This window comes from Zeugodacus cucurbitae, chromosome 4 (assembly GCF_028554725.1).
Source record: "Zeugodacus cucurbitae isolate PBARC_wt_2022May chromosome 4, idZeuCucr1.2, whole genome shotgun sequence".
NCBI lineage: Eukaryota > Metazoa > Arthropoda > Insecta > Diptera > Tephritidae > Zeugodacus > Zeugodacus cucurbitae.
In genome coordinates, this window is record NC_071669.1 from 43,337,079 (window position 1) to 43,356,285 (window position 19,207).

Sequence of the window (19,207 nt, forward strand, 5' to 3'; positions counted from 1 at the left end):
ATAGTATTTATTTATAATTATGTAATACTAAATGAATAAATATATGTATAAACTATATAGGAAGGAGCAAATATGGACCACCAATCTCCATTTGGTATATGGTTCACCAAAAAAATGCAATAATACAATCAAATTTATTTAATTAACTTACAAAAACATAAAAATACCCAGAAAGATGAAAAAGCAATATTGAAGGGTAATATGAACTAGGTAGTTGTAGGACTCCCAATCTGCCTTTTACACATCCTTGACAATACTTGGGATGATTTTGATGGAAAACATTGTTGGCTGATATATCAATTAATTAAAATGGTCCGTTTCCTTTTGAAGGATATCAAAAGAGATATTCACATAACATTTTATGAAAATTCGTGCTCTTGCCAATGAAGTTAACATTGTAGAGCGGAACGCGAAATTTGGGTTCCTCTTTAAAAACAAGACCATTCAATGGATGCATAATATTATTTTTTCAGCCAGTTGATAGGCTAAGTACTGAATATCCATAGTCCATATTAGCTTCTAACGTGCTAGTCCATATTAAACTCAACATGTGCTGGGGATATAACTGAATTTAATTCAAATCTGAACTATATTTAATAAACTCTAATCATTAAAAAATAGCAAAGAGTATTTATTAAACACACGCTATTTGTCTATTTATTAATTGCATAATAAATTTTAAATAAAAAACGCAAAATTCACTTACGCACAAATAATTATCAGCAACAGTGATTTTACAAAAATCACTATTGCTCGAGTACTCGCACTTGCTGAACAATAAATTCAAACCGAGGAAGTTTGAGCCGATAGCCGAAAAAATTAAATGGCAATAACGGAGGATTTTACAACTGGAATTCAAGATAACTGGGTGACTCACGAGGTCCATATTTGCTTAATTTACCCTAATGATGTTAGTGACTAACTACATTGACATTGAAGCAGTTACTTATAATTAATTATTGCGGTGGACTTATATAGGATTAAGGCTGCAATATTCTTCTTCTTCTTGACTGGCGTAGACACCGCTTACGCGGTTATAGCCAAGTCCAAAACAGCGCGCCACGTATCCCTCCTTCTGGCAGTTTGGCGAATTGGTTATACCAAACGAAGCCAGGTCCCTCTCCACCTGGTCCTTCCATCGGAGTGGAGGTCTCCCTCTTCCTCGGCTTCCACCAGCGGGTACTGCATCGAATACTTTCAGAGCTGGAGCACTTTCATCCATTCGAACAACATGACCTAGCCAGAGTAGCCGCTGTTTTTTTTATTCGCTGGCGCGGGTGTTGTTTCCAATGATATCGATATCATCGGCGTACGCCAGTAGCTGTATACTCTTATAGAAGATTGTACCTTCTCTATTTAGCTCTGCAGATCGTATTATTTTCTCCAGCATCAGGTTAAAGAAATCACACGAGAGTGAGTCACCTTGTCTGAAACCTCGTCTGGTATCGAACGGCTCGGAGAGGTCCTTCCCGATCCTGACGGAGCTTTTGGTGTTGCTCAACGCCAGCTTACACAGCCGTATTAGTTTTGTGGGGATACCAAATTCAGACATCGCGGCATAAAGGCAGCTCCTTTTCGTGTTGTCGAAAGCAGCTTTAAAGTCGACAATGAGATGGGGTGTGTCGATCCTATTTTCACGGGTGTTCTCCAAAATTTGGCGCATGGTGAATATATGGTCTGTTGTTGATTTTCCAGGTCTAAAGCCACACTGATAAGGTCCAATCAGTTTGTTGACGGTGGGCTTTAGTCTTTCACACAATACGCTCGACAGAACCTTATACGCGATGTTGAGGAGGCTTATCCCACGGTAATTGGCGCAAATTGTGGGGTTTCCCTTTTTGTGTATTGGGCAGAGTACACTAAGATTCCAATCGTCAGGCATGCTTTCTTCCGACCATGTTCTGCAAAGAAGCGGATGCAAGCATCTCCCTCCAGCTCTTCGCCGCCGTATTTGAACAGCAATATTAGCCAATACTTATATTCAGGTTTACGAATACCTAGTAGTCCTTTAAGCAACAAATCGACCTGTCATTCAGACCTTTCCACAACAGCCAATGCAGGTCAATCGCTCAAAATATACGTTCAACCACTTTCTCCAGTTAAACTAGTAAGCATATGGTGTTACGGTAAAAATGGTGAGTAACTCTGCGTTTAGCAGTAAACACTTTGAAGGAAAACAAAAATAAATAATTTATCGCACAGCAAAGGCACAACTCATCATAAACCACCAAATGTATTCGAATGACATGTGCATAACGGTATGAAAGTGAAGTTGTAGAGAAACAAGTAAGGAAGATCTGAATACGGATGGATACAAGTATTTGGTCCTCTAAATATTGTTAAGGACCAGAAACCCAGAAAAAAATAGCCATTAGATACGGTTTTGAGTTTTATATACATACATACATAGTATCATCGAATTTAAGGAATATCTGATATCAAGGAAATCTTTATATATATATTTTTTTTATGTCTAGAGATCCAGAGCATATGCGAGAGTTGCTCAACTCCCCAAGCTTTCACGCTAACAATGACGAACAGAAGTAAGCTGAATAACCACGGAAGGAACTTCCGTTGTAATAGTTTTACATCACTAAATCGCGTTTGCTTCCCTTGTCTGGCTTTCAAATATAGTATATCTCTTACCCTGCGCTAAATCGAATCGAATACGTCGCAGGCAAGCAGCTAAACGCTTGTGCTGGTAACGGTGGCTTGTAGCATGGGTGCGGCGACTAACGGAAAGCAACGGTTATGTTGTCATTTTCCATATTTTATTTTTTCATCGTTTCTGCGCCGTGGTACTTTTGCGCTGTCATTGCATTTTATGTAAATTTCTATGCAAATGTATCGCAAATGTGTGTTTGTATAGTAGTAAGTATATTTATATGTGTATGAGTAAATGAATGACTACTGCTTGTCATCGAGTGAGTATCCTTGTACCACCAGTCAAATAACTATATTCAACAAAAAAACACTATATCACAACAACATTCAAAGTGGAAGGATTTCAAGCATAGGCACTCACAAAACTACTCACCTAAATGCGTATATTTATGCGTCGAATAAGGCACATTGGCTACCAAGACAAAGCGTACAGCTGCAAACCGCCATTGGAAAACAAGTTTGGTATTTCACTCGACATGCCGGCGAAAGGACATTGCTTTATAGTCGACAAATAGCACCATTGCGACAATGCGGAGAGATTGGCTGAAACTGTTTTCACACATATATACATCCTTACAACAACATTCACACGTGCGCACAGGTTATTTCAATACTTATGCCCTCGCAACATTTTGCACAGAGTTAATAGTTTTGTTCATGTAAAGTATGTCAACAAATGGAAATCGATATGGAGTTATATGATATATATCAGAATGATCAAGATCACGAGATAATTTTAATTCTGATTCTTCACCTTATTGTAGCTACTCCCTCTAAAAGGTTTAGTCTGCATATTCCCAAAATATCCACCATTGTGTGATAATAAATTAAATCATATAATAATCACGCCCATCTTTAACATGGCGGATATATTTCAAATCGAAAAACGATGAAAGTTTAATTTAACTCCCAAAAGGTTTTCATATTTACCAAGTGTAAAAATTGGACATTGGGTGTGACACTACTCAATCTGGATAAAATTGTCCATTTCACAAACTTCTTGATCCATTTTATTTTTTATACTCTCGCAACAAATGTTGCTATGAGAGTATTATAGTTTTGTTCACATAACGGTTGTTTGTAACACCCAAAACTAAACGAGTTAGATATAGGGTTATATATACCAAAGTGATCAGGGTGAAGAGTGGAGTTCAAATGTCTGTCTGTCCGTCCGTCTGTGCAAGCTGTAACTTGAGTAAAAATTAAGATATCTTGATGAAACTTGGCACACTTATTTCTTGGCACCATAGGAAGGTTGCTTTCGAAAATGAGCAAAATCGGACTGCTGCCACGCCCACAAACTGGCGACAACCAAAAACACATAAAGTGCCATAACTAAGCCATAAATAAAGCAATGGCAATAAAATTTGGTATTAAGGATCGCACTATGAAGGGGCATATTTGGATGTAATTTTTTTGTGGAAGTGGGCGTGGCCCCGTTCCCTACTAAGTTTTTTGAACAATAGAGCTATATAAACCAAACTTTCAGCAGTCGTTTTTTAGCCACTTCCTAATACAGTCCAAAAATGAAATAAATCGGATCATAACCACGCCCACCTCCCATACAAAAGTTAAGTTGAAAATTACTAAAAGTGCGTTAACTCATTAACGAAAAACGTCAGAACCACTAAATTTTACATAAGAAATGGCAGATGAAAGCTGCACTCAGATTTTTTTACAAAATGGAAAATGGGCGTGGCGTTGCCCACTTATGGGTCAAAAACCATATCTCAGGAACTACTCGACCGATTTCAATGAAACCTGGTTTCTAATAGTTTCCTTACATCCCAATGATATGTTGTGAAAATAGGCCAAATCGCTTCACAACCACGCCTACGTCATATATACCAGAACTTTGAAGACAATCTGAATCGTTTACATTACAATATACATATAAAGTAAGCACTAGTGAAGATATCGGTGCAGAACTTTGCACAAATACTATGTTAATAGTGTGGCAGCCCCATTCTAAAAATCGCCGAAATCGGACCATAGGTTTTTAAGGCCTTATATATGGAACACGAGGACCTCGGTGCTTCTAACCTAATATTATGGTTTCCAACTTTCAGTGGACTTTATACAATATATATGACGAATATGTGGGTCAAATTGTGTATTATATAATATTAATTAAGTTAAATAACTAAATTGCGAGAGTATAAAATGTTCGGTTACACCCGAACTTAGCCCTTCCTTACTTGTTTCAATCTTATCTTATGATACAGTGTTAAACTGGATGAAATCGGAATATAACCACAACACTCACTTTATAATTCCTTTCTAAAGGTCATTACCTTAATTGTCCTACAATACAGAGCTTATACACTTAGCTATTATGACAGATATTGAGTCATATTGGTGTATAACTTCGACTGACCCTGTCTTATTGAGTAGAGGGATGTCTGCTTTAACAGTTTACATTTAACAGTAAACAATGCCTTAGCGTTCTATCAATATGTAAGTATTTCACGTATACTTTGTGACTAAATATCGATTCTTATTTTAGATCGGTGATCTTTCCTTGGAACAAATACAAATAGTATTTTGATATATAGTATGCGATATACTTGTCCATATTACTTACTAACGAAAATAGAATTTACATGAAATGTTATTAAACAAAAGTTTTCATACAAATTGCAAGGGCATCAAATGTTTGGCTGCAACGGAAATTAGCACTTCCTTCCTTCTTTTATTTTGAATCTGTCACTAACAGCATTTGTATTCGCTTTGCGCAAGTGCTTCCTGTGTGTCCTGCATATGCGTTTTATTGTCGTTTTAGTAAAAAGATAGAAAAATGGTAGAATGTCCGCACGATTTATGAAGCATCACCAATTTGGAAACAATATAGCGTTAGAGCTATAAAAGGGATAGCAAACAGACATACCTATGAGCATAGAAAAACATTCTTCTGTGTACACATCATATACGTTCTACCTTATGTGGCTACTCGCCTAAGATATTGCCATTTATTTTTTATACGCATCAGACATTTTTCTTACACTTATAAGGGATAAATGTGTAATATAAGAAACACCAAACCTAATTTTTAATTTAATATAATTGATTAATAGCGCTGTGCTTAGCAACTAATTACCGAGCAATGACCTTTATTACGAAAAATGGCGATAATCATCTATTATAATTAAATCTGATTTTACTTTAACTTTCTTGAGTGATTTTTTCAAACATTGCTGGCAGGAATTGTTCTTGCAAAAACTTTAAATGAAATATGTGCGCCACTACGTATACGCAATATTTTTCACATATTGCTTTATACAGTACAGACGCTAGTGCATCGAAGTACAGCGACTTCAACTACCCGGAAAGTGGTATTTAACGGGACTTTATATATACTTGACATTTTAAATGGTATTTTGTTCAGGGCTTAAGGTTTATAAAATATCTGTTTGATGTTTTAATAATCTATAAGGTAGTTATAGTAATCACTTTATTGTAGTGCAAAACTAGAAGATTTGATTAGTCCTACAGGAAATTGAAATATAATCCGTCCGTCAAAGAATCAAAGACAATGAAAAAGTTTAAAGAACACAATTTATATATTCTGATAATAATAACTCAACGTTACTTAGGTGAGGACTTAATGCAATTTTTTAATATCTCACCCATTGCACGAAGTTTAATACTGGTATACTTAGTACTCATCGATTCATATACTTACTCATTGAATTAAAGTATTAAGTTCTGCTTGAAGATATTTTAAGATTCATGACTGAGCTGAGTTATAAGGAAAAGGAAGCAGCATAGAATGGAATGGAAAAGACCAATTTAAAACCAGCATGCACATATCCCAATACGAATAATCGTAAATTATTTGTTATGTTCTGTATTCTTTATTTAAATGTTTCATTTATTTATTATATTAAAATATATATAATTCCTCATTGGAGCACTTATTTCTGTTGTTCTAATCCCATATTTTTTTTGATTTCAAAGGCTTGAAGAACTGTGTACGAAAAACTGTTTGTTAACGAAATAATATTATATTATTGATACAAAAAATAATATTTATTTTTCTTTTATTGAAATTAGTTCAACAGTTCAAAGTGGATTAACCCTAACTGACTTCTTATATGATAACAGACATATAATATGTAATTCTCTAAGTGTTTTCAGTTAGTCAAGCACTTACACCCACTTTTCTAACTGAGCAATGACATTGTCATTGTTGCAGTCAGACGCAATTTCACACATGAGTACATTTAAATACCGCATTCGATTAAGTAAATTCTACAAGTATGCTTATTTATTAGTCTTCTTCTTCTTCTTCTTAACTGGCGTAGAAACCGCTTACGCGGTTATAGCCGAGTCCACAACAGTGCGCCACGCATCTCTCCTTTTGGCGGTTTGGCGCCAATTGGTAATACCAAGTGAAGACAGGTCCTTCTCCACCTGGTCCTTCCACCGGAGTGGAGGTCTCCCTCTTCCTCGGCTTCCACCAGCGGGTACTGCATCGAAAACTTTCAGAGCTGGGGCAATTTCATCCATTCGAACAACATGACCCAGCCAGCGTAGCCGCTGTCTTTTTATTCGCTGGACTATGTCTATGTCGTCGAACAACACATACAGCTCATCATTCCATCTTCTGCGGTATTCGCCGTTGCCAATGTTTAAGGGACCGTAAATCTTCCGCAAAACCTTTCTCTCGAAAACTCCTAGTGCCGTCTCATCGGATGTTGACACCGTCCACGCTTCTGCTCCATAAAGTAGGACGGGAATGATGAGGGACTTGTAGAGTTTAGTTTTTGTTCGTCGAGAGAGGACTTTACTTTTCAATTGCCTACTCAGTCCATAGTAGCACCTGTTGGCAAGAGTGATTCTGCGTTGGATTTCAAGGCTGACATTATTATCGGTGTTAATGTTGGTTCCTAGGTATACGAAATTATCTACAACTTCAAAGTTATGACTGTCAACAGTGACGTGGGAGCCAAGACGCGAATGCGCTGACTGTTTGTTTGATGACAGGAGATATTTCGTCTTGTCCTCGTTCACCACCAGACCCATTCGCTTCGCTTCCTTATCCAGGCGGGAAAAAGCAGAACTAACGGCGCGGGTGTTGTTTCCGATGATATCAATATCATCGGCGTACGCCAGGAGCTGTACACTCTTGTAGAAGATTGTACCTTCTCTATTTAGCTCTGCAGCTCTTATAATTTTCTCCAGCATCAAGTTAAAGAAGTCGCACGATAGCGAGTCACCTTGTCTGAAACCTCGTTTGGTATCGAACGGCTCGGAGAGGTCCTTCCCGATCCTGACGGAGCTTTTGGTGTTGCTCAACGTCAACTTACACAGCCGTATTAGTTTTGCGGGGATACCAAATTCAGACATCGCGGCATAAAGGCAGCTCCTTTTCGTGCTGTCGAAAGCAGCTTTAAAGTCGACAAATAGATGGTGTGTGTCGATCCTTTTTTCACGGGTCTTCTCCAAGATTTGGCGCATGGTGAATATCTGGTCAGTTGTTGATTTTCCAGGTCTAAAGCCACACTGATAAGGTCCAATCAGTTTGTTGACGGTGGGCTTTAGTCTTTCACACAGTACGCTCGATAGAACCTTATAAGCGATATTAAGGAGGCTTATCCCACGATAGTTGGCGCAGATTGTGGGGTCTCCCTTTTTGTGGATTGGGCAGAGTACACTGAGATTCCAATCGTCGGGCATGCTTTCTTCCGACCATATTTCGCAAAGAAGCTGATGCATGCACCTTATCAGCTCTTCGCCGCCGTATTTGAATAGCTCGGCCGGCAATCCATCGGCCCCCGCCGCCTTGTTGTTCTTCAAGCGGGTAATTGCTATTCTAATTTCTTCACGGTCGGGCAATGGAACATCTGTTCCATCGTCGTCGATTGGGGAATCGGGTTCGCCATCTCCTGGTGTTGTACTTTCACTGCCATTCAGCAGGCTGGAGAAGTGTTCCCTCCACAAACACAGTATACTCTGGTCATCAACCACTAGATCACCGCTGGGGGTCCTACAGGAGTGTGCTCCGGTCTTGAAACCTTCAGTTAGTCGCCGGATCTTTTCGTAAAATTTTCGAGCATTACCCCTGTCGGCCAGCTTGTCAAGCTCTTCATACTCACGCATTTCTGCCTCTTTCTTTCTTTTTCTGCAAATGCGTCTCGCTTCCCTCTTCAGCTCTCGGTATCTTTCCCATCCCGCTCGTGTTGCGGTCGATCGCAACATTGCGAGGTAGGCAGTCTGTTTTCTCTCCACTGCGAGACGACAATCCTCATCATACCAGCTGTTTTTTTGGCTTTTCCGAAAGCCAATGGTTTCTGTTGCAGCTGTACGTAAGGAGTTTGATATGCCGTCCCACAGCTCCCTTATACCGAGATGCTGATGAGTGCTCTCAGAGAGCAGGAGTGCAAGTCGAGTAGAAAATCGTTCGGCTGTCGGTTGTGATTGCAGCTTCTCGATGTCGAACCTTCCTTGTGTTTGTTGACGTGTGCGCTTTTCTACACAGAGGCGGGTGCGTATCTTAGCTGCTATTTATTAGTCAACAAAAATAAATTGTGAGCATAGAGGATGTCCATTAATTCAGAAGAATCGCAAAACAGATGTGCTATAATTTTAAAAATATACATACAACATATGTAAATATGAATGCATAAATGTAAGGATATTCCTATGTACATATGAAATCTGTGAGTGTACCAGACCGTACCCGAATCAAATCTGAAATCCAGCTGCTGGAATTTGGATTCAACTTCAAAGTGACTTTCTCTTTCATTAAAAACACAGAACCGTAGCCGTTTGTAAGCCTACCAATGCTACGCTCATAAACACTTTCACGACTACACAAATACCATACTCATATATTTGCAATATTTGAATATTCGTCCCACTAGGTACTTTCAAACTCAGCGTATGTAATTTGAAAGCGGGTAACTAGAAAAGGTCCTCGTTATGCTCAAAGCCGCCAAAGTGGTTCCCTTAAATAATGTTAGGTCGCCGAACTAGTGATGTGTGTGTGCTGTGATAATCACATATGTAAACAAAGCTAAACGCTGTTAACTTGCGAAAAATGTTAACATGCCCCAGCTTATATACAGAGGTAGAAACATGCATGACAAATCAGTTAAACAAACATCAAAAATGTGTAAATTGTAGTGACTTTGTTTGTTCGGCTCACCTAAAATTTAATTAGATGTGGTGAAATTTAATTGCAAGTGAAAACTATCTATTACGCCACATTTAACTTTAATATTTACGTCGTTCAAACGTTGTGTCAGCGTTGTAGTTTGTTAAACACTGAATTGCATTGATTTGAATTTTTATGATATATAGAAGTATTATATAAAATAACATGGAAGATATTGAAAAGATAAAAAATAAAAAAAAACGAGAAGGAATAAAAAATTATATTTTTAACTAAATTATAGTAATGTTCTACTATATAAACAGAGAACATAAAGAATTTATTTATTTTAGATTAGAGTAATGGGAGCCGTGGAAGGTATCTCTTCTTAACCGACAGAAGGCTGAGCGTTCGCAGAGATAATGCTCTAGTATCTGGTCATCTTCGCATTCCCTGCATTCTGCCGATTCTACTATATCAAGTCTCTACAGGTAGCCTCTTAGAGGTAGGTGGCCCGTGATAACCCCTGTGATACAGCTTAGTTCTCTTTTGCTTAAAGTAAGAAGTTTCTTGGTCCGTCCAGTGACAACACTACCCCATAGTAGTTTTGTGGTAAGACCCGTGTTACACATGTTCCAGGACCTGAGATGTTCCCAGCATCCATTTCATTAGGCAACGCTTGAGAGAACTGAAAGGCAACTGCGTTCCCAGCAGCCTCTTTGCATACTCTGACGCATAGAGACTCCGATAACCTCAGCTTGAAATACCGAGTTGTAGTCGTTTAGTTTTAAGCTTCTTTCTGTATGTGGGTTTTTACAGAAAAACCTGCTCCCATTCCTGCTTCACCTTTTGATCCGTCAGTGAATATATAGATTTCACCATTGGTCCTATCTATGAATGTATTGTTCTCTGCTGGGGAACGTTGCCCCAGTTTCCCCAACAGTCTCGGTTTCCCGGTCACAGGACCAATCCAAACCGAGTTCAGTGACAAGATTTAGTATGATACCATGTCCCCATCGGTGCAATGTTTGGGTCCAATGGTCCAAGATCTTTAGCCTACACGCTGTAAGCGCTGCATCATACTTAACTTGGATATGTATTGGCCGGATATCAAGGATAACCTCCAAGGACTTTGTTGAAGTTGTTTTCATAGCACAGGTTATCCCTATCAAACAGGTGCTCTGAACCTGTTCCAATAGTTTACCTTAAATGTGAAAAGTCTGGGTAAAAGTGGATCCTATCCTATGAAACATTGCCTCTATTTTGAGCCTTAGTTATAAACAAATCTTAGTAAAAATTCAGATAACATAAAATTTAAAACGAAGAAACACCGTATACAGCAACCAAGTGCTTCTTGAATTCAACTTTTTAATTAACGTTCCAAAAACATGATTTGAATCAAATAATCGATAATACAAGCGGGTAAGCTAAAGCAACAAGTCCAGCTGACAACAGTAATGCCATGAAACTAGCAATGATGAAATATATATGTATGGATGAAGTGACATAATTCTCCGACCCTTTGGAGTTAGCGGCGTAAAAGAATGCAATTGAAGATTATCCTTGCATTCTGTTGGACGTTAACTTGCGCTGCTTAATTGAGTGGACAACTTGTTGAGCGATCATGAGTGAGAAATTATGAACAATAAATCTATCGTCATGGTCACATACAACTCTATCCTACGCACTGACCTCAACTTTTGCATATAATATTGCATACCCTGAGGCGTACACGCTTGCACTTGTTAACTAAGCGCATTGAACGTAAACAAGCTGGTTAATCTGCATTACTCCATATGTATATTGGCGACGGAGGAGGAATAACAGCAGAGAGTAGAAATAAACACATACGACATAAGTATTCTATTGTCCCACGCATACTAAGTGCTTCTAGTAAAAAACATGTTCACACATAATTGGTTTTGTCCTTTCACTTTTCACCTTGCATTAGATGTGAGCATACAAATATAGCGATTGCATTGTACTCTTCATTCTACGAGTTCTTCATATTGCAGCTACTAAATCGTCCTTATCAAATGCTTTGCATTCTTATTTATGCGTACATATGTACATACATTCGTCACCGACAATACTTTCTACGATGTACATATTAAAAACAAGACAAAGCACGAGACAATAATCGCTGACATATATGCATATATGTACTTGTGTGTGTAAGAATGTATGGGTGTATGTATGTATGTGAAAAATTCACAACAAGACCATTGACGTTAAGTAGCTCTCAATTATTGCCATTGTTCCATAAGCGTACTATATACCCGTACATAAATATCGCTAAGGAGTTGAACACAAAAAAAAAATCTGATGATATCAGCGACTACAAAGGTTAGCAAATAACACTAACAAAGTATACGAGAATAGAGCTGTGGACACACATTTATCCGAGTAATTCCTTGAAGATTATGTCATTGTACATTTTGCCAGAGAAAACTATGATAATCTGCTGGAATCGCGAGCTGGTTAACATTATAATTTTTTTTTGTGCAGTACTATATATTTTTAAGAGTTATTTAATGGGACATCCTACTAGTTTTTAATAGTCTCCTGTGATTAGAAGTGATTGTCTTTAGTCTCTACATTATAAGTAATGAGGTCGTCAAAAATTCGAAATTCCAGACAAGGAATCCTTCCGAATTGGAGATCATTTTCCTGTGAAACCCCAGAATTATTCCAATGCGTGTATTCGTGTATTGCCTTCAGAGAGTTAGTTAGATCGCAACAAGCTAGTGAAAAAGTTAAAGCGTCCATGTAATCGATCTAGTGATGAACTAAATATTGTCTCACTACTGTTCCGATTCTCTGCATGGCATATATTGCCCCATCCACACGCATATGCCTCTGTCATCATCATCGCCATCACTATTAATAGCACAAGCATCGTTTTTCACATAACAGCGACAATTTTATTGAACTTTTTTTACTGATAACGTATCAATTTCATAGACATACGCATACATACACATATACCCACGAGGTTTTGAGTTTGAGTACGCAGCGGTCCTTATAACTTATCAGCAACACCGAAATCAACCCTTCGCTTACTAACTAAAATTGAACCTATCTAACGTTAGGAATAATATATTAATACCGTTATACTGTCATCACAATAAATACAATGTAACTATCGATGAGCGTCCGCTTTTGTCACTTGGTGTTCTAATAAGTAACTTTCGTTAGTTTATTTGTTCAACTATTCGCTCATTGCATTCACATTTAGAACCAACACCTAGAAATACTCAAATACTCGTAGCGACAGGCAAACACGTATGTTTGTAAGTAAATAATGCAGTAGACATTGGTGTGTCACATTGCTGGTGCGAGTCGTCGCCTTTCAGCTCGATACTCTCTCCATTACCCCAATACAAGTGTGTGTGTGTGTGTAGTGCTCCTTGCGGTTGTAATAAATACACAGTAGTTGCAAATTGCTACACTGTGCGAAATAAAGTGTTTATTGAAATTCACTTACATCCTGGTAACGCTATGAACTCAAGTAAAGTTCTTTTAGAAATATATACAAATATCTACTAGACTTCTCGATAGAGCAATTATTTTAATTTTTAAAGAAAACACCATGTAGTGCAATTCTTATCCCTCTTCATATTTAAATAAAAATTTTGGAAACTATAAAATGCTATCTCTCAAGGAATGTAGAGATCTTATTGGTTTGCCTCATGATGTTGAGCATTCTCATAAGAACTTCCCGAGAGTATGCAAATAATTGTTTTCTCTGTTACTTAATATGCTCATAATGACTGGGCTAGCGATAGGAAAATTAAATTTTTATTGATTGTTACTCGCGCAATTTCCAAAGCAATTTACTCAGTTTTGAAAAGAAAGGGAAAACTTTGACATAAAATAATTGGAATAATAATCTAATAATATAAAGAAGACCAAATGTTTACCAGACAAAAATTGTTTCAGATCTCATATTTCAAATTTTAAACTGAGGTAAGGAAACGCGTTCATTTTACATTTACCTGACATTTATACGACAGGAAAAGAACAAAAGCGCTGAACAGAACATATAAGAATGCGCATTTTGAACTGGAGAGTTCTACGAAATAACCTTTGAAAACAGATAATGATCGACTTTTGTTAGGAGATGAATAGGGATGCAAACATCGTGAAATGAAACATCGATGGTTCGATGTATCGATGTTTCTGCAAAACCCATCGAAATCAAAAACATCGGTCATTAAAACATCGATACATCGAAACATCGATGTATTTTTGAACTTGAAACAAAAAAAAAGTATTTCTTTTAGCCATAGCATCTTTAAAATGCAGTAATTTGAATCTCTGATCTAACGCAGTAGTCTACGCCAGAATTAAATTGTATAAATAAATCATAAAAGTAACCGCAGTATTGTCCAAGCGCACATTCCCTTAACGAATTCTCCGTATTTTACAAAAATCTAATTCCAATGTAATAAAGGTTATCCAAATAGAGGGTTTCGGGTTAATATCCGAAAAAGTGTGAAGTAAAATTTTTATATAAAACATAGACATAAAACATCGTTGAAAGTGACATCGCTGCATCGATGTTTTTAGATTCGAGACATCGATGGCTAACATCGATGTTTCAAAAACATCGATACATCGTTTGCATCCCTAGAGATGAAGCACCCAAAAACGTATCTAAGAACTTAATAGGTATCAAGGCTAGATAATAAATAATATACATATTGCATTATTGAAAAATAATTTATAATCCGTTTAGAATATTGCTGACTTTTAAAAGTTATTAATTGATTTGTAAAACTTGACTCTGAGTATCACCATTACCGTCTTCAGATACTGGAGAGTACTCCCATAACCTATACGGACTTTCAAACGAACTTTTGTGTTACATATAATGGAGTATATAGAGACTAGAATAGTTTAATGAGGCCCCTGCATATAAATAAACTTCACAAAGGAAACTGAGAAGCAAAACTTCGGAAGTACTGTTTTTTAAGAAATAAATACTCAAGGGAAATTGAGAAAGGCACTGAAAATTGTATGAAAATAGAATACGTTTGATTCTGGAGATTGGCGCGCATTATTCTTAAATATCTGACTTGACAACAATCTGATTCCGATTTCCGAAAATCAGATATCTGAACAATTTACAACCCACAAAAAAGTTACCCCTGTCAGCTAATCAGCAAAAACATTTAACGTGAATTCGATGTGAAACGATTACAACTTGTAAATCACACAGCACTAATTGCTTCCAGCTCGTGCTTTTCTCAAAGTGTACGCATACTCCACAGTGTCATAGTTGCTAATCAGACGCAAACATCGAAGGCATGTACGCGACGTCGAGGAAGTGTGGAACAAGCAAACATACACGCGCTAAAACCCCGAACGACACACCAACGCCACGGCGACAGAGAGTTATTGCCCGCGTTACGGGCGTTCGAGTGTGCGGGCATACACACTGCTATTGACTAGCCACGTATTAGCGGATTCAATTGAGCACTCAGTTGTAATTGGTGTGTTAAAGCCGCTGGACGAAAAACTTGGCAAAAACGCTTGAAATGTGAAATATAGTACCATACAGTGCGCATATGGAACTATAGTGATATATAGTGGTGAAAAACATATAGAAAAAAGTAAAAGCAAAAATCATATAAAGAATTAAATGATCAGTAAGTGAGGGTTACAGCATTATTGCTAAAAAGATATAGTAATTATGAATCAAGCGAGGTGCTAGATCTAACAGATGTGTTTCAAAAAATAACGTTTATGCTTGAAATTGCTCGCTGAGTAGATGAAAATATGAAGAATAAATATGTGAAGCTAACGAGTGAAGGCGCTAATGTGAAAAGCAACAGTTTGTTGCCAGACAAATCAACAGTTGGTTGCTTTCCCTCACAAGCACTGGTCTACTTGCGTTTGTGCTTGTGGTTTAGCGCTAAGCGCTTTCTTAAACCCAAATCGAGTTGCTTCCTGAAAAAAATTTATAAAAATAACAAAAATATGTGTGGAATTATGCAAATTTCTTTGCCAAAAATATGTTAATGAAGCAAAAGTTGTATGATAATTTGAAAGTACTCGTTTTTTCGCTCTTTGTTTGACATATTTTATTTTCGCATGACTCAGTGACAAAATGCCAAATCGCTAAATGGAAAAGTGTGGAAATTCTGTGAGAGAGCAAAATGTGTTTGAAAATGGTCGATAGTCAATGAGCCATCATATCATTATTGTGCAGTTTATACGCCGCGCGCTTAGTAAACACAGTCGCGCACACGAACACACTTGAATATGTGTAAAAGCGCTTAGTAAAAATATCGATTGATTTTTTGAAGATACGCGGAGCACTCATACGCCCTGTATGCCAATATGTGTGTATGTGCTTCTAGTGAATGCTGCAGAGTGCTTTTTGGTGTGTTTAATTTATTTTTGTTTTTCGGTGTTTTGTTTATTTTCGCTTAACACCGCAATCATAAAAGTGATAATTACATTAAATCAGCACTGAGGGGTTGGCGCTAGCGCTGAAATGGCGCATTTCGGTGATTTGACGCCTCGTAACATGCGTTAAAATGGCAACGAGTGACTAACAAATTCAATACACTCTTTGTGAAAATTGCCTTATTGGTGCTATTCGGTTGCGCAGATTTGCTTAAGCACTTAGTGAGCGCACAGTTGTTGCGCCGTTATTTACAATTGTCATTTGAGCAGCGAGAACAGGTGAAAAAATAATAAAAGTGCTAGTGACACATGAGTATAAGCTAACGGTGCATTATGAGTGATAATATGTGAATTAAAAAAATAAAATAATAGTAGTTATATATAGATATCTGTATAGAATTTAAATATTTATACTGCACTAAATATATATAAGGCTACAAATAAAACAATTAGTGCGCTCTTTCGTGTGCTAAAATTCAATTCAATATGTTTCAAATAAAATGCGCACTAACCTGCGTCATATTTAAATATTAATCATTATAATAATAACAAATACCAGCCAACAATATTTCATTAAATATGATTAAAAATAAAGCATTTCGTGCCCACATAACCGTTATTTAACCACCGTTGGAAGCTAACATATGTAAGCGTATTAAAATTTTATATTTAACGTCTTCATATCCTTAGGGATTTTGCTCGCCGCAATTTTTGCAAATCAACTTAACAGTTAGAGCTTAAATACGTACACTTAAGTGTTGCCAAGAATTGGCTATAAAAAGCTGAATTCCATGAAATAGCACTTAAGTAACATATAAACAGTAGTGGACAAAGAAATGAGGACAGACAGAAAAAATACACGCATTTGAAAAAGTGATTTTGTTTTGCGTTAGGAACTCTTCAACTAAACTAATCATAAGTCTAATATTTTCGACAATCTCCACGCTTACCGCTCCACAAACTATGTCAGATTGCCAACATTATAATAATATAATAAGAAAGTCATCACCAGAACATGCGGAATCCTTTGCCTAACAGTCTGCTAACAGTATTTACAATTAATTAGGAATTATGGCCCCCCATAATTTAATTTCTAAGATTCGTTTTTTAATACATTGCTTAAGGTCGGCATTTTCTGACCGACGTTTATTAAGTCAAAACTCCCTAAACCGTTTTCGTAGTCCGAGTGGCAATTTCGACTATATTTTGCTTCTTACATCGCTTCAAGATACGTCCCTCTTGATCGCTTTTAATTTAATCTGTTTTAAACCATATATAATCTAGTGCACCACAGCAAAGTTCTCATATAAGGCCCCAACGATGTTGTGCCTATTTTTTGACCGCTACTGTACCGCGCCAACAGCCGAATATTGTCACATTTACACCCATACAGACATGTTCATAAGCCTCTTGGAGCATCGACTTTCATTTGAGCGTAAAAAGGAAGGTTTTTAACATCCTCGCATGAGCTTAGCGGCTCAATCGGATTACTAAGATATTAACGCTCCATTGAAGAGTTAATCTTAAAAAGTTGCTAACATTTTGAAGGTGGTTTAAATATATGTCTTGAAGAAATAAAATACAAGGTTTGCTGAAGGTTAAAGTATACAACAGCAGCTTATAACCTGAAAACTCTAATATTTTTGCACTCAAAAATGCCAAACAACCTAATAGTTACCAAAAGGCTATAAAAATTCATTATTCTTTAAAGAATATTTGCTTTCGAATATAGCTTCTTCTAAAATTTTATTTGTTTATTAAACGACAAGAGAGATTAATAATTAATTTAGTAGTTGAATTCGGAAACAGCGAATCATGTCTGTTTGAATTAAATACTAACAATGTTGTGAAAGGTTAAATTTTTCTACCAAATAAATCCAGTATATGTTCATATAAGTACTTGTATTTGGGGGATTCTACGATAAGAGGTTTCAATTGCATAGAGAAAACGGCCAAAGAAAAACTTTGGATTTTTTTCATGAAACCTCTATATTATGATTTTTGTCCCCTTTATTTATCTTCTCAAGTAAGGGCAAGTCACTTAATAAATATTTTATTACCTTTTCGACGACCAGGGTAAATACATCGGCCATGGGAGAGACTTAAAGTTTATGGTAGATAGTTATTTCACCAAAAGCAAACAAAAATAATTTAAAATAGTATTACAAATTAAAGGTATTCTCTTTCCTAGATGAATAAACCATACAATTAAAAAAACAAATCAATAAATTCACTCTTTATCATAAATAAACGAATAAAATCTTATGATCTTTGAAAAACATTTCTGACTTTTTACAGACGTAATATATCTTCTGCCCTTTCAAAAGAAGATTTGGCATGTGGAGAGTCTGGCCAACCTGATCTTATTTATATATAGATACATATATACATATATACATATTTGGCGTATGCACCGCTTATGCGATTATAGGCGAATCTAGTTTTGCGCAAGTCTTCTCTCCTTTTTGTTGTCTGGCGCCAATTGAAAATACCAATAGAAACCAGGTCACTTTTTATCTTGTTTTTCCAACGGAATGGAGGGGTTACTGTTCCTCTGCTTCCACCAGGGAGTACTGCATCACCACTTTCCAAGCTGAAGCGCTTTCGTCATTCGAACAAAATGATGTAGCCTCTGTCTTTTTATTTGCTGAACTACATATGTCAGTGTCGTCGTATAGCTCATCGTTCCATCATCTGCGGCATTCGCTTTTTCTCGAAAACTCCTCGTGTCGTCTCATCGGATTTTGACATCGTCTATGCTTCTGCACCATAAAGCAGAACGGGGATGATAAGAGACTTGTAGAGTTTGGTTTTGGTTCATCCAGTGAGGACTCTAACATTTAAATGTCCACTCAGTCCAAACTAGCATCTGTTGGTAAGAGTAATTCTGCGTTGGATTGCGAGGCTAATAATTTTGATCTTGTTGATGCTGGTGATGGCTAGAGGTGGGAAAGTGGTCATGTTCAGAAGTTCACGCATGGAAGTATCAAGACTCAAGCAGCTGACGACTTCCGGTCCGGGTGTCATGAT

The 19,207-nt window shown here is 37.1% G+C and overlaps 1 protein-coding gene across 9 annotated transcripts in view; it reads left to right on the forward strand.

Moving 5' to 3' along the window:
• The window catches only part of Adcy8_1 (adenylyl cyclase 78C), a 219,527-nt gene that overhangs the window by 153,804 nt on the left and 46,516 nt on the right, over positions 1-19,207 (forward strand). Inside the window, exon 1 of one of the 9 annotated variants that reach the window (XM_054229449.1) lies at positions 14,073-15,414. The exons of 6 other annotated variants lie outside the window; for them this stretch is intronic. The gene's annotated coding sequence lies outside the window, so the exon portion shown is untranslated. Of the gene's footprint in view, positions 1-14,072; positions 15,415-15,509; positions 16,457-16,481; positions 16,824-19,207 lie in introns of those variants that run through there. 2 more of the 9 variants (XM_029046085.2, XM_011197915.3) reach the window with 2 other exon arrangements.